We start from the raw sequence: 15,043 nt of genomic DNA on the forward strand, positions 1-15,043 counted from the left end.
TGTTATGAGAAAATGATCTAGTTTCAACATAGTTAATACCCATTCTTTTGAAGCTATACTAAAGCATAGAAATAGAAGGAAAACGTCTGGACTCATTCTTCAAAGCCAGCATCACGTTGATACCCAAGCCAGACAGAGATCCAGCAAAAAAAGAGAAATACAGGCCAATATCCTTGATGAATACGGATGCAAAAATCCTCAACAAGATCCTTGCAACTTGAATCCAACAGCACATAAAAAGAATTATCCACCAAGATCAAGTGGGATTCATTCCTGGGTTACAGGGCTGGTTCAATATTCGCAAATCAATCAGTGTGCTACATGACATCAACAAAAGAAAAGATGAAAATCATATGATCCTGTCAATACGTGCAGAAAAAGCATTTGACAAAATACAGCATCTCTTCTTAATAAAGATCCTCGAGAAAGTCGGGATAGAAGGAACTTACTTAAACATCATAAAAGATATCTATGAGAAGTCCTCAGCTAACATCATCCTCAATGGGGAAAAACTGAGAGAACTTTCCCCCTGAGATCAGGAACACGAAAGGCATGTACACTCTCCCCACTGTTGTTTAACATAGTGCTGGAGGTCCTAGCATTAGCAATCAGTCAACAAAAGGAAGTAAAAGACATCAGAATTGGCAAAGAAGAAGTCAAACTTTCACTTTTCACAGATAACATGATACTCTACATAGAAAACCACACAGATTCTACCAGAAGCCTACTAGAACTGATCCATGAATTCAGCAAAGTCACAGGGTGCAAAATCAATGTACAGAAATCGGTTGCATTTTTATACACCAATAATGCAGCAACAGAAAGAGAAATCAAGAAACTGGTCCCATTTACAATTGCACAAAAAACCATAAAATACCTAGGAATAAACCTAACCAAGGATACAAGAGATCTGTATGATGAAAACTACAGAAAACGTATGAAGGAAATTGAAGAACACACAAAGAAATGGAAAAACATTCCATATCATGGATCAAAAGAAAAAATATTGTCAAAAATCATTACTACCCAAAGCAATCTACACATTCAATGCAATCCCACTCAAAATTGCACCAGCATTCTTCGCAAATGTAGAACAAACTATCCTAAAATTTGTATGGAACCACAAAAGACCCCGAATAGCCAAAGTAATATTGAAGAAGAAAACCAAAACGGGAGGCATCACAATCCTAGACTTTAAAGACAGTATGTTATTGGCACAAAAATAGACACATTTACCAACTTAATAGAATACTCAGAATTGGACCCACAAATGTATGGCCAACTAATCTTTGACAAAGTGGGAAAGAGTATCCAATGGAAAAAAAAAGACAGCCTCTTTAACATATGGTGCTGGGAGTTCCAGTCTTCTTTTAAAATACCCCTTCTTGGAGCACCTGGGTGTTCAGTCACTAGATTTTGGCTTAGGCCATAATTCCATGGTGGTAGAATGAAGCCCTGCATTAGGCTTAGTGCAGAGTGAGGAGCCTACATAACTCTCTCTCTCTCTCTCTCTCTCTCTCTCTCTCCTCCCCCACACTTGCTCTGTCTCTAAGAAAACAAAAACATGCCACCTTGCATTCTCTCATCCACTAATTTTTATATCTACAGAAGTGCACACTATGCAGAAACTTGCATTCAGCATCCTCATGTCCTTCTTTCTATCCACCCCTAAAAACAAATTTTAAACCATCAATTCATCCTCCATTTTGTGCATTCATTCATCAATCCTTGAATTCTTGCATGTAAGTTATTCATTTATATTAGTCAGTTTGAAGTTACAGCAACTTCAAAATCTCACTGGCTTAACAAAACAAACATTTACTTCCTCAGTGTAGCTTTTGAGCTTTGACAGCTCATTGTTCCAAGCTCAGCTCCTTTGTGACATCTCTGATTAAACATTATTCTATGATCACGATGAGTAAGATTAAGGAGAATCACATAAATGCTACAGAAGTCTTCTCCCCATGACTTAATCTGACTGACTCTTAGTACCCAAGGAACTAAAAAATCTGTGATTGTTTAAGACTTAAAATGATCTTTAGACCCCAACTCTCTAAGGAAAAAATCTCTGCACTTCCCGTAGAGGATATAACTCACACTGCCTATCTTAAAAATAATTATGCAGGGTAACAGGAATGGGCAGTATGTCAGAAGGCTGATCTAGAGTTAGGAACAACAAAGGAAAAGTGAGCATCTTCCAAGTCCTAATAAAACATTCTCCATCCGCAGAATATCATAACAGATAATATAATATCTTCCAAGGCATATGTATCTCACATTCTACCCTTTATATTTTGCAGCTTTTTTTATGGTCCTTATCTTTAAACCCTTATTCCCATAATTGAACACTGTGAAGTTAGGTACAAATAACTTCTTTTTTAGAGTCCCTATGTCTCTGGACCAAGAATAGGCAAACTGACACACAGATCAGTGCAAATAACCTGATTCCAGTGCACAACTGAGAGATACAGGAACTTTAACCAGGTGAGTCCTTATTTTTGTTCTCACTTAGAAGGGTATAAAGGTTTAATGTGTAAGTAGAAAATAAACACAATATGTGAAGCCAGAGAAGTGTTGTTTAGTAGATATTACTATTTCTTAATATGTTCTTTTTACTCTAGTTTTGAAAACATGGAGGAATTACACTTTGAAAGTCTTCTAAGTTTACCTTCTATGATTAAAGAAATTATTTCATGAGTTACATGCAATTTTCAATGTTATCATCCCAAGTGACAATAAAACATAGAATTTTATGCTGTGATGGAAGTCACATTAGATTATCACTGTGTTTGTGGCATTTGGCCTATCAATAATTGCCATGAACCTAGGACTACTGAAAAATCCTGTCACTGTGATAAATTTACCTTTGTAATTTAATGTAACTCAGATTTAGGAATTAACCTTTCCTAAATCCACCTACCTCTATATTCTTTTAGGCCCATATCCATCAAATCATTCACTCTCATGTCCACTTACTAATTTGTTCATTTGACATTATCAGTATATATCCACACATCAGTTTCTGATCCACACTCCCTTCCACTCTTGCATTAACATATATATGATAAAGATGTGATATATATAGATATATATATTAGAATATTACTCAGCCATCAAAAATGATGACATTTTGCCATTTACAATTATATGGATGAAGCTATTATACCAAGCAAAAAGCAAGAAAGAAACAAATACTATATGATTTCACTCATTTGTAATTTAAGAAACAAAGCAGATTAACATATTGGAAGTGTAAAAAACAACATAGGGATACAAATCATAAGATTCTTAACTATTGAGAACAAACTGAAGGTTGATGGAGGGGAATGGGTGGGGGATCAAATAAATGGGTGATAAGCAATGAGTGCTATGTTTAAGTGATGTATCACCAAATTCTATTCCTGAAACTCATAGTACCCTATATGTTAACTTACTAGAACTTCAAAACGTGAAACAAAACCCACTATATATACACTAACACATTTATACATGTATTCCATCCCTGAATATTAAATTATATATATCCTTGATTTTTAAATTTTTTACTTTTATTTATTTTGAGAAAGAGACCAAGAATGAAGGGAGTAGGGACAGAGGAGAGGGAGACAGATTGATGCGGGGCTCAAACTCACACATGGTGAGAACATGAGCTGAGCGGGAACTAAGAGTCAGATGCTTAATTGACTAACCCACCAAAGCACCCCTATATCCTTGTTTCTTAATGCCATTCAGAAGGCATTTCTGAATCCATCCATCAGACCTTTCATCAATCAATCTATGCACGCAGTTATCCAATTATGTGTTAAGAAAGAAAGAAACTGAGCACAAGCAGGGGTGAAGCAGAGAGAGAAAGGGAGTGAGAGAATCCCAAGCAGACTCTATGCTCAAAATGTGGCCTGACACAAGGCTCAATCTCACAGTTCATGAGATCAAGACCTGAGATGAAATCAAGAGTCAGATGCTGAACTGACTGACCCAGCCAGGTGCCCTAGAATCATCTATTCTTTATTCCACCTATCTTCCTGCCATAAAGATATCAGTATATCCCTTTCTGCATTCATTACTTAACCCTTTCTCACATTTATCCAATCATACCATGAAGCAATCTTAGTTTTGTCAATTCCACTTATTGATCAACCAGCTGGGTATGCATAACTCTCTACAGCTGAGAGTACTAAAGAGACCCTCAACTATTTGATTAAATCAACTTATTTGTTACTAATGGACATAAAAGTAGCCAGACCACAGGATTAACCTCAAATAACCTCTCTATTTTAAATTCTTCGCATAGTAATGATGAGCATCAGATATTATGTAAGTGTTCAATCACTAACTTGTACACCTGAAACTAATATTACATTGTATGCTAACTGGAATTTAAATTAAAAACTAAATCAATCAAAAAATATTCACATAGAATCTCAGATATTTTTATTTTGAGTTTGCAATATTGACCAAATCCTTTAAGAGCTACCTCAAATGATTCTGAAAGAAAATGAAAGGAGAGTGCTCAACAATTTTGGAAACATCCGTTATTCTCACACACATACAATAAAAATACTGCCTTTATCCTTATACAACTTTTCAAGGAACTTCTTCTTTTCTGAGGATACTGACAAAACCACCAATCCCTTGAATTCCTACCTAAGCTGAAATTTAACCGATACTTGTATTTCTAACTCTATTCTATAAAAACACAATTACATAGCTAATTCTCACATCCAATGTTTTATATATCAAAATTATGTCCGTCGGGCACCTGGGTGGCTCAGTCGGTTAAGCATCTGACTTCAGCTCAGGTCACGATCTCACAGTGCGTGGATACGAGCCTGGTGTCAGGCTCTGTGCTGACAGCCAGCTCAGAGCCTGGAGCCTGCTTCAGATTCAGTGTCTCCCTCTCTCTCTGACCATTCCCTGCTTGCTCGCTCGCTCGCTCGTCCGCTCTCTCTCTGTCTCTCCGAAATATATAAAACATTAAAAAATTAAGTCCGAATTACTATTTTCAGATAAAATTTATGTACCAGAAACAAAGACCATTAACACAGTTGTGATAAAATCACCAGAAATGACATTTTGCTATCATCACTTCCTATAGCCCAGTATTATTTTATACTTATATCCCAAAAATTATTACATAGTAACTTACATATATTCATCAATCCATCATAAGGTTGCATGTAACTGTAAGAGGACTAAAATACTTAATTCCTATCCATAAAAGTTTTACATTTTACACTCCCAACAGCATCATATGATTTTGTCAAATTCCCCTTCTCTCAGCTTGCTGAAAGAGAATGCTGTCAAATGACTGTACTTAGTACAAATCTGATAGTTGAGATCATTATATCCTGGTTGTATTTTCAATTTTAATTATTATAAGAATATCCAAAAATACTTTCCCATGATTAATAGCAATTTCCATTTCTTCTATAAATTATCTGTTCAAATAATTTACTTATATTTCATTGGTAGTTTTGTTCAAATAATTTACTTATATTTCATTGGTAGTTTTCTTCCCTCTATTAGAATCTATTAGAATTTCAGCATTCTTATTAACATATATCTCTTTAATTATCAATTGGTGTTTACTTTGTCCATTGTTATTTACATTATCAAATTTATCACTTTCTTTCTGAACAATTCAAGAATTTAATCAGGGATAAAATTTTCCTCACTCCCAGGTTAAAGAGAAATTACATTCACCATGTTCTGTAATTCTGTTATTTCTTTAGTTTTAATTAAAACCTCTGAATCACTTAAAGTTCCTCCCATTCTATACCAGTAGAAATAGGTCACAGGTTATCTTTCTGTATTTGACTAACAATTCCCTCCAATGATTTCAGATAACCCTACTGCAGTATTTTCTAATTGTCAACTTCTGTATTTTCTATACTATTATATTACTGTGCATTCAAGTGCCTGCCAAAAACAGGTTTCTAATTGCATCACTAGCCATTTCACCTTCCATTCCTGTTCTATACAAACTTTTCCTGACATATTTCTCCCTCAAATTTATAAACAAAATGTCTAACTCAAAAAATGACTTTTTAAATAATGGAAATTGTATTTTAAATTGACTCATGAATTACTTAATTTATAATACTGAATCTTAAGATAAACTCTGTGAATTATTATTGCCAATATTAAAAACTCAACTCTGAAAAATATTAGGTACATCCTGTCTTTTGCAGTGATAGATATAAGGATAAGATGTATTGAGAACAAGATTCTTCTTTGACATACTTACTAAATACATAAATATCTGAATCACCCTAGAGGAACCAGATAGCCTGATTTTATATACATTCTTAAATATAATGCCATTCTTAGCCTGGAAAAGAACTTTTTATTTAAAGTACTGAGCTATAGTGAATTTCATTCATAATACTTCTGGCTTATGTATCACCTTAATATAAAAAATATGCCTTTGATGTTTACCAAACAAGTGACATAAGGAGCAAGAAGGTGGAGAAGGGAGAAGGAAACAATAAGCAAAGAAACAGCATTGGTACTTTCAAAAGCTAACCAAATGCCATATTATTTCATTCATATGTATAATTTAAAAAAACAAAACAAAGGAAGGGACAAACAGGATAATAAAAACAGACTCTTAAAATATAGAAAACTGATGGTTACCAGAGGGGAGGTAGGTAGGGGGATGTGTGAAATAAACGAAGATGATTAAGAATACACTTATTGTTATGAGCGATAAGTAATGAATAGAATTGCGGAATCATTATATTATACACCTGAAATTAACATAACACGGTATGTTAACTAAAAGGAAACTAATTGAGAGTATAAGTAAACCTCCAGATTCTTTGCTGTCCACTGTTCCTCATTTATCCCCATTAGAAATGGTCATTTCTTCATGAAAAATGATAAAGAAACAAAATTTTGCTGTACTTTTCCCTATTCAAAAATCTTTCCTCCATTTTCTACTTATGATGGCAAAGAAAGGGGTTGAACATGTTAAGACAAAAAGTAAATAGACTAAAGATGGCAAGGGATAGCATTAAGTATTCAGTGTAGAATATTCTGTGACTTCAACTTTGAAACAAACATTAAAAAGGTGCTATCATGCATAACTAAATGAAATAAATGAAACACTACTTTCTGGGTTCCTTTTGATAAAACAGACAGTAGTCTTCCCAACAGACCATAGAAAAACACAAAATAACAAAATAAAATCTTCCACTGAGTGAAAAGGAAAGACATATGTAAGAGTACAAAGTAAAAAACACAAAAGCAGTAAAAGTAATTATTTCTGTAAAAATTAGTCAAGGGATTCATAAAACAAAAGGATGCAAAATAGGATATCAAATATATGAAACCTGGAGGGGGGAGAAGAGTTGTAAACAGTGAGTTGAGCATTAAGCAACCATGAACTTAATATAGACTGCTCTATGCAGAAGATGGTATGTATAAACCAAATGGTAACCACAAATTAAAAACAACAGTAATAGATATGAAAAACATAAAAAGTTAAATCCAGGAATATCTTAAAACCAAAAAATGATGAAAGAAAATGATCACAATAAACCTACAGAAACTATTAAAATCTTAAGAACAAGCAGTAACCTCTTTTACCTAAGACACAGTAACTTCTTATTAGATGTCTCCTGAAGAAAAGGAAACAAAAGCAAAAATAAATCATTAACATTAAACCAAAATAAAAAGCTTCTGCACAGTGAAGGAAACAACAAAACTAAAAGGCAACCTACAGAATGGGAGAAGATATTTGCAAATAACATATCTGAGAAGATGATTAGTATCCAAAATCTATACAGAACTCATCAAACCCAACACCCAAAAAATGAATAATCCAATTAAAAAATGGACAGAGGAGATGAATAGAAATCCTCAAATTGTTAAAAATAGAACTTCAACACAAATATGCAATTGCACTACTGGGTATTTGCCCAGGAACACAAAAATTCAAATTGAAGGGATACATACACCAAAATGTTTATAGCAGAATTATCAACAATAGCCAAACTATGGAAACAACCCAAGTGTCCATCAAATAATAAATGAATAAATGACATGTGGTGTGTATACACAATGGAATTGCCATTTGCAACCACATGTATGGAGCTAGAGTGTATTAGGCTAAGTGAAATAAGTCAAAGAAAGATAAATATGATTTCACTCATGTATGGAATATTAAAAAAAAACTCATGTGTATATGGAAAAAAGAGAGAAAGATAGAGAGTCAAAAAGACTCTTAATTAAAGTATAGACAACAAACTAATGGTTATAAGAAGGGAGGTGGGTGGAGGGTTGGATTCAATGAGTGATAGGGATTAAGGAGGGTACTTGTGATGAGCAACAGGTATTGCATGGAGATGCTCAATCACTAAACTGTACACATGACTCTCATATTACATTGTATATTAACTGGAATTTAAATAAAAACCTAAAAAGCCCACAAAATAAGTAATAAAATGGCAAAGAAAATCTATGTATCACTATATACTTTAAACGTATATTGGACTGAAAGCTCCAATCAAGAGACAAAGGGTATCAGAGTAGATGTAAAAATAAGATGCAGGGGCCTCTGACTCAGTTGGTAGAGCCTGTGACTCTTGATTTCTAGTTGAGTTTTAGACCCATGTAGGGCATAAATATTACTTTAAAAAAAATAAAACATTAGCAGTCCATATCAAGATATCACCAGAATTCTTAACAGAGCTAGAACAAACTCCTAAATTTTGTATGGAACCAGAAAAGATCCTGAATAGCCAAAGCAATCTTGAAAAAGAAAACCAAAGCTGGAGGCATCACAAACCTGGATTTATTACAGAGCTGTAATCCTCTAGAGAGTATGGTACTGGCACAAAAAGAAACACACAGACCACTGGAACAGAATAGAGAACCCAATTTATACACAAACATATTTAACAAACAAGTAAAGAAAATCCAATGGAATAAAGAGTCTCTTTAGCAAGTGGTGCTGGGAAAACTGGACAGAAACTTACAGAAGAATGAAATTGGACTACTGTCTTAACACTGTATACAAAAATAGACTCAAATGGATGAATGGCCTCAATGTTAGACAGGAAACCATCAAAACCCCAGAGGAGAAAACAGGCAAAAACCTCTTCAATCTTGTCCACAGCAACTTCTTACTCAACATGTCTCAAGAGGTAAGGGAAACAAAAGTAAAATGAACTATTGGGACCTCATCAAAAGGAAACAATCAGTAAAACTAAAAGGTAACCAAACAGAATGGGAGAAGATAGTTGCAAACAACGTATCAGATAAAGGGTTGGTATCCACTCTATAAAGAACCTATCAAACTCCATACCTAAAAAACAAATAATTCAGTGAAGAAATGGGAAAAGACAGGAACAGACACTTCTCCAAAGACATCCAGATGGCTGACACATATGAAAAATGCTCAACATCACTCATCATCAGGGAGATACAAATCAAAAGAACAGTGAGATTCCACCTCACACGTGTCAGAATGGCTAACATTAACAACTCAGGCAGCAACAGATGTTGGTGAGGATGCATAGAAAGAGGATCTCTTTTACACTGCTGGTGGGAATGCAAACTGGAGGAAAATGGCATGAAGGTTCTTCAAAAAATTAGAACTACCCTATGACTCAGGAATTGCACTCCTAGGTATTTATGCAAGGGATACTGTTTTTCAGAAACAGATGTGCTGTTTTGGAAGGGCACATGCACCTCAATGTTTATAGCAGAGCTTTGAAAATAGCCAAAGTATGGAAAGAGCTCAAATGTCCATTGATGGATGAAAGGATAAAGAAGATGTGGTGTGTGTGTTAACACACACACATACATATACATACAATAGAGTATTACTCAGCAACTAAAAAGAATGAAATCTTGCCATTTGCAACTGTGTGGATGGAATTAGAGGGTATTATCCTAAGCAAAATAAGTTAAGAGTAAGACAAATATCATGACTTAATTCATGAGGAATTTAAGATACAAAACAGATTAACATAAGGGAAGGGAAGTAAAAATAATATTAAAACAGGGAAGTGGACAAAACATAAAAGACTCAAATATAGAGAATAAACAGAGGGTTGCTGGAAGGGGAATGAGCTAAATTGGTAAGGGCCATTAAGGAATCTACTCCTGAAATCATTGTTGCACTATATACTAACTTGGATATACATTAAGTAATTAATTAATGCAAAATAAATAAAATAATAAAAATGTTTAATAAATTAAATAAAGAAATAAATAAAAAATTAAAACTGTTAAAAAAATAAGACCCATCTATATGCTACCTAAAAGTGACACATTTCAGAAAGTCACCTACAAATTAAACTGAGGGATGGAGAAAATTCATGTAAATGGATGTGAAAAGAAATAGTAGCTATACTTATAGTGGACAAAATGGACTTTAAACCAAAGTATTAACCTATTCTCAATTTACTCCAAAAAAATCAAAAAGAAAGGAAAACTCCCAAATTCATTTTATTAGGCCAGCATTACCCTAACACCAAAACCAAGACTACATCAAAAGAGAGAACAATGGGCCAATATCTCTGATTAATATGGATATAAAAGTTCTCACTAAAACACTAACAAACGGGTCCAATAGTACATTAATAAAAAAAAATCATTTTATCACAATCAAGTGAGAATAATTCCTGGGTGCACAGTGGCTCATTATTCACTAATCAATCAACATGATACACCACATTAGTAAAAGAAAGGATAAGAACCACATCATCTTTTCAATAGATGCAGAAAAACGATTTGAAAAAGTACAACATCCATTCCTGATTAAAAAAAAACAACAACAACAACACCTCAACAAAGTAGGTATGGAGAGAACATACCTTAACATCATAAAGGCCATCTATGAAAATGCCCATAGCTTACAGTAAGGAACGAGACAGGATGCACTCACCACTATATAACATAACAAGCAAAGTCCTATCCTTAGCAATCATACAAAAAACATAAAAGGAATCCAAATTGGCAAGGAAGTAAACCTTTCACTATTTGCAAATGACATAATACTCTACACAGAAGACCCAAAAGGCTCTACCAAAATACTGCTAGAACTGATAAATGAATTCAGTCAAGTCATAGGATATAAAATCAATGTACAGAAATCTGTTGTGTTTCTATATGCCAATAATGAAACAGCAGAAAGAGATATTAACAGATCAAACCCATTTACAATTTCACACACACACACACACACACACACAAAAAGATCTAGGAATAAGCCTAACCAAAAAGGTAAAAGACCCTACTCTGAAAACTATAAAATGCTGATGGAAGAAATTAAAGATTACACAAAGAAATGGAGAAATCATTTCATGGTCATGGATTGGAAGAACAAAAATTGATAAAATGTGTATACTACCCAAAGCAATATACACAGTTAATGCAACCCCTATCAAAATACCATCATTTTTCACAGAACTCTAACAAATAATCCTAAAATCTGTATGAAAATACCAATGACCCCTGAATAAGCCAAAGCAATTCTGAAAAAAGAAAAGTAAACCTAAAAGCATCACAATTCTGGCCTTTAAGGTGTATTAAAAGCTGTAGTAATCAAAACAGTATGCTACTGGCACAAATATAGACACACAGAAAGGAGAGCAACATAGAAAACAAACCCACAATTATATGTTCAGTTAATCAATAAAGCAAGAAAGAATATCTAATGGGAAAAAAGGCAAGTTGCTCAACAAATGGTGTTGGAAAACAGGACAGCAACATGCAGAAGAATGAAACTGGACCGTTTATGTACCCTACACAAAAAAACTAAACTAAAAATGAATTAAATATCCAATGTGAAACCTCAAACCATAAAAATCCTAGAAGAGAACATGAGTAGTCACTTCTTGGACACTGGCTGAGGCAGCTTTTTTTCCCTAGACATGTCTCCTGAGGCAAGGGAAAAACAAAAGCAAAAATAAACTACTGGAATTTCTTTTAAAGCTTCTGCACAGTGAAAGAATCAATGAAACTAAAAGGCAACTTATAGAATGGGAAAAGATATCTGAAGATGACATATCTGATAAAGGGTTAGTATCTTAAGTATAAAGAAGCTATACAATTCCAATCCCCCCACCAATTAAATGACAGAATACATAACACACATTTCTCCAAAATAGACACACAGTGGGGTGCCTAGGTGTCTCACTTGGTTTAAGTGTCCAACTTCAGCTCAGGTCATGATCCTGCATGAAGGTTCTCTGCAGTCAGCAAAGAGCCCACCTCAGATCCTCTGTCTACCTTACCTTGTCCCTTCCTGGCTTGCTTCTGCTCTCTAAAATGAATAAACATTCTTTGAAAAAAAAGACACACACACACACACACACACACACACACACACAGATGACCAACAGACACATGAAAAGATGCTCTTCACTTATCAGGAAAATGTAAATCAAAACTACAATGAGAGGGGAACCTAGGTGGCTCACTCAGTTAAGCATCTGGCTCTTGATTTCAGCTCCAGTCATGATCTCCCAGTTCATGGATTCTAGCCCTTGGATTTGGGTTCCATGCTGTCAAAGGAACCCACTTGGGATTATATTTCCTGCTCTCTCTCTACCCCTCCTCCACTCATACATTCTGTCTCACTCAAAAATAAACATTAATAAAAACTATAGTGAGGGGCGCCTGGGTGGCTTAGTCAGTTAAGCATCTGACTTTCGCTTAGGTCATGATCTCGCGGTTCGTGGGTTCGAGCCCCGCGTCAGGCTCTGTGCTGACTGCCAGCTCAGAGCCTGGAGCCNTGTTTCAGAGTCTGTGACCCCCTCTCTCTCTGACCCTCCCCTGCTCGCTCGCTCTCTCTCTCTCCTAGAAATAAATAAATAAATAAATAAATAAATAAAAATAAAAAAACTATAGTGAAATATTAGCTCACACCTGTCAGGATGGTTAAAATCAATTAACACAAGAAACAGCAACTGTTGGGGAGAAAGTCAGAAAAAAAGGGATTCTCTTGCACTGTTGACAGGAATGCAAACTGGTAGATCCACTCTGGAAAACAGTGTGGAGGTTCATCAAAAAGTTAAAAGTAACTACCCTACAATTACCCTAAAAAATCACACTACTGGGTACTTATCCAAAGAAATATAAAAACACTAAGTCAAAGAGATACATGCAGCCCTATGTTTATTTCAGCATTATTTACAATGGCCAACATATGGATGCAGGTCAGGTATACATTTACTGATGAACAGATAAAAATGAATGGATACATGTGTATATTTAAATGTATATACACACATATGCATACACACATCTTTATCCATATATAAAATGAATTACTCAGCCATCAAAAAGAATGAAATTTTGCCACTTGCAACAATGTGGTTGGAATTACAGAGTATTATGCGAAGCAGTATTAAGTCAGAGAAAGACAAATACCATATTATTTCACTCATGAGTGGAATTTAAGAAACAAATAAGCAAAGGGAAAAAGAGGGCAATCCAAGACTCTTAACTGTAGAGAACAAACTGTTACCATAAAGGAAATGGGTGATGGGAATTGAATGGATTTGTTGTGATGAACTGTGATACTTGAAATTGTTAAATCCCAACATTGTCCACTTGAAACTAATTTAACAACCTATGTTAATTATAAAGTAATTAAGTTTTTTAAAAATCATAGTGTTCTTAGAGTAAATGAATTATACAGTATTACAAATTAAAAAGATTCCTATAAGTGATTAAAGAATAAAACCAAACTGATATGACATTTAAATCTAACATAGGATTTTAGGGAAAATATTAAACCCTCCCACAGGAATGCCATATACTGCCTGTAGAATTAGAAATGTGATAATTTTAAAAGGAAAATAGTCTGATTTCCAAATATAAATACAAATTATGTAAGTTTAAAGCAAAAACAGAGAGAGACAGAGATGTGGGGTGGCTCAGTGAGTTGTGCATCGAGCTCTTGGTTTCAGATCAGATTATGATCTCATAGTTCACGAGTTGGAGCCCAACACTGGATTCTACACTGAATGTGCAGAGCCTTCTTGGGATTCTCACTCACCCCCACCATGTCTGCCTCCTCCCCACTCATGCAGGCAAATGAACATGCACCCTATCTTTCTCTCAAAATACATAAATAAACTTTAAAAAGAGAAAAGAGCTAGGGTGCCTGCATGGCTCAGTCTGACTTCAGCTCAGGTCATGGTCTCATAGTTCATGTGTTTGTCCCATGTCAGGCTCTGTGCTGACAGCTCAGAGCCTGGAGCTGCTTTTGGATTCTGTGTCTCCCTCACTTCCTGCCCTCTCCGCTCGCATGTTTTCTCTCACTCAAAAATAAATAAACATTACAAACTTTTTAAAAAAGAGCTGTTGCAGATTCAAAAAGAACTATAGAGTAACAAACCAAGTGGAATGAAATGGAATGCATTATTCTATTCAAGTGCTGATTTGAACATGACTATTTTAAAAACCAAAGTTTGAATATGATTTTTAATCTACAAATAATTCAGAGTACTTTAGATGTCCAACTGTGATACATCATAAAGGATTTATTCAGATATTTAAAGTTTTTATTGTTTATGTATTTTTGAGACAGACAGTATGAGCAAGAGAAGTACAGAGTGAGAGAAGTAGACAGAGGACCCAAAACAGGCTCCAGACTAACAGCAGATATCCTGATGTGGGACTCTAACTCACGAACCAAGAAATCATGACCTGAGCCAAAGTCGGATGCTCAACAGAATGAGCCACCCATGTGCCCCTACATTTTATATTTTTCAGCAGGTAGCATGATGATTGTATTTTAAAAGTATTGGGGTCCACAAGTTTTGAGATTCAACAAAAAACACAGAATGAATTATAAAAGAAAACTAGGCCTTAGTTATTTTTTTCTAGAATGGGACATGGGAAAATGTAAGTACATATTCATAGTCTATTTGGGATACAGTATATGAAATGCTCTTGCAAAATTGACAGAATGGTCAAATTATCCAATATATAATTAAACAAAAAGAAAATTAAGATCAGGACATCAATAGCAAGTCATATTAGTAGTCTCTAAAAGACACAGAAATACAGATCTGTAACA

This window comes from Crocuta crocuta, unplaced genomic scaffold, assembly GCF_008692635.1.
Source record: "Crocuta crocuta isolate KB4526 unplaced genomic scaffold, BGI_CrCroc_1.0 scaffold208, whole genome shotgun sequence".
Lineage (NCBI taxonomy): Eukaryota > Metazoa > Chordata > Mammalia > Carnivora > Hyaenidae > Crocuta > Crocuta crocuta.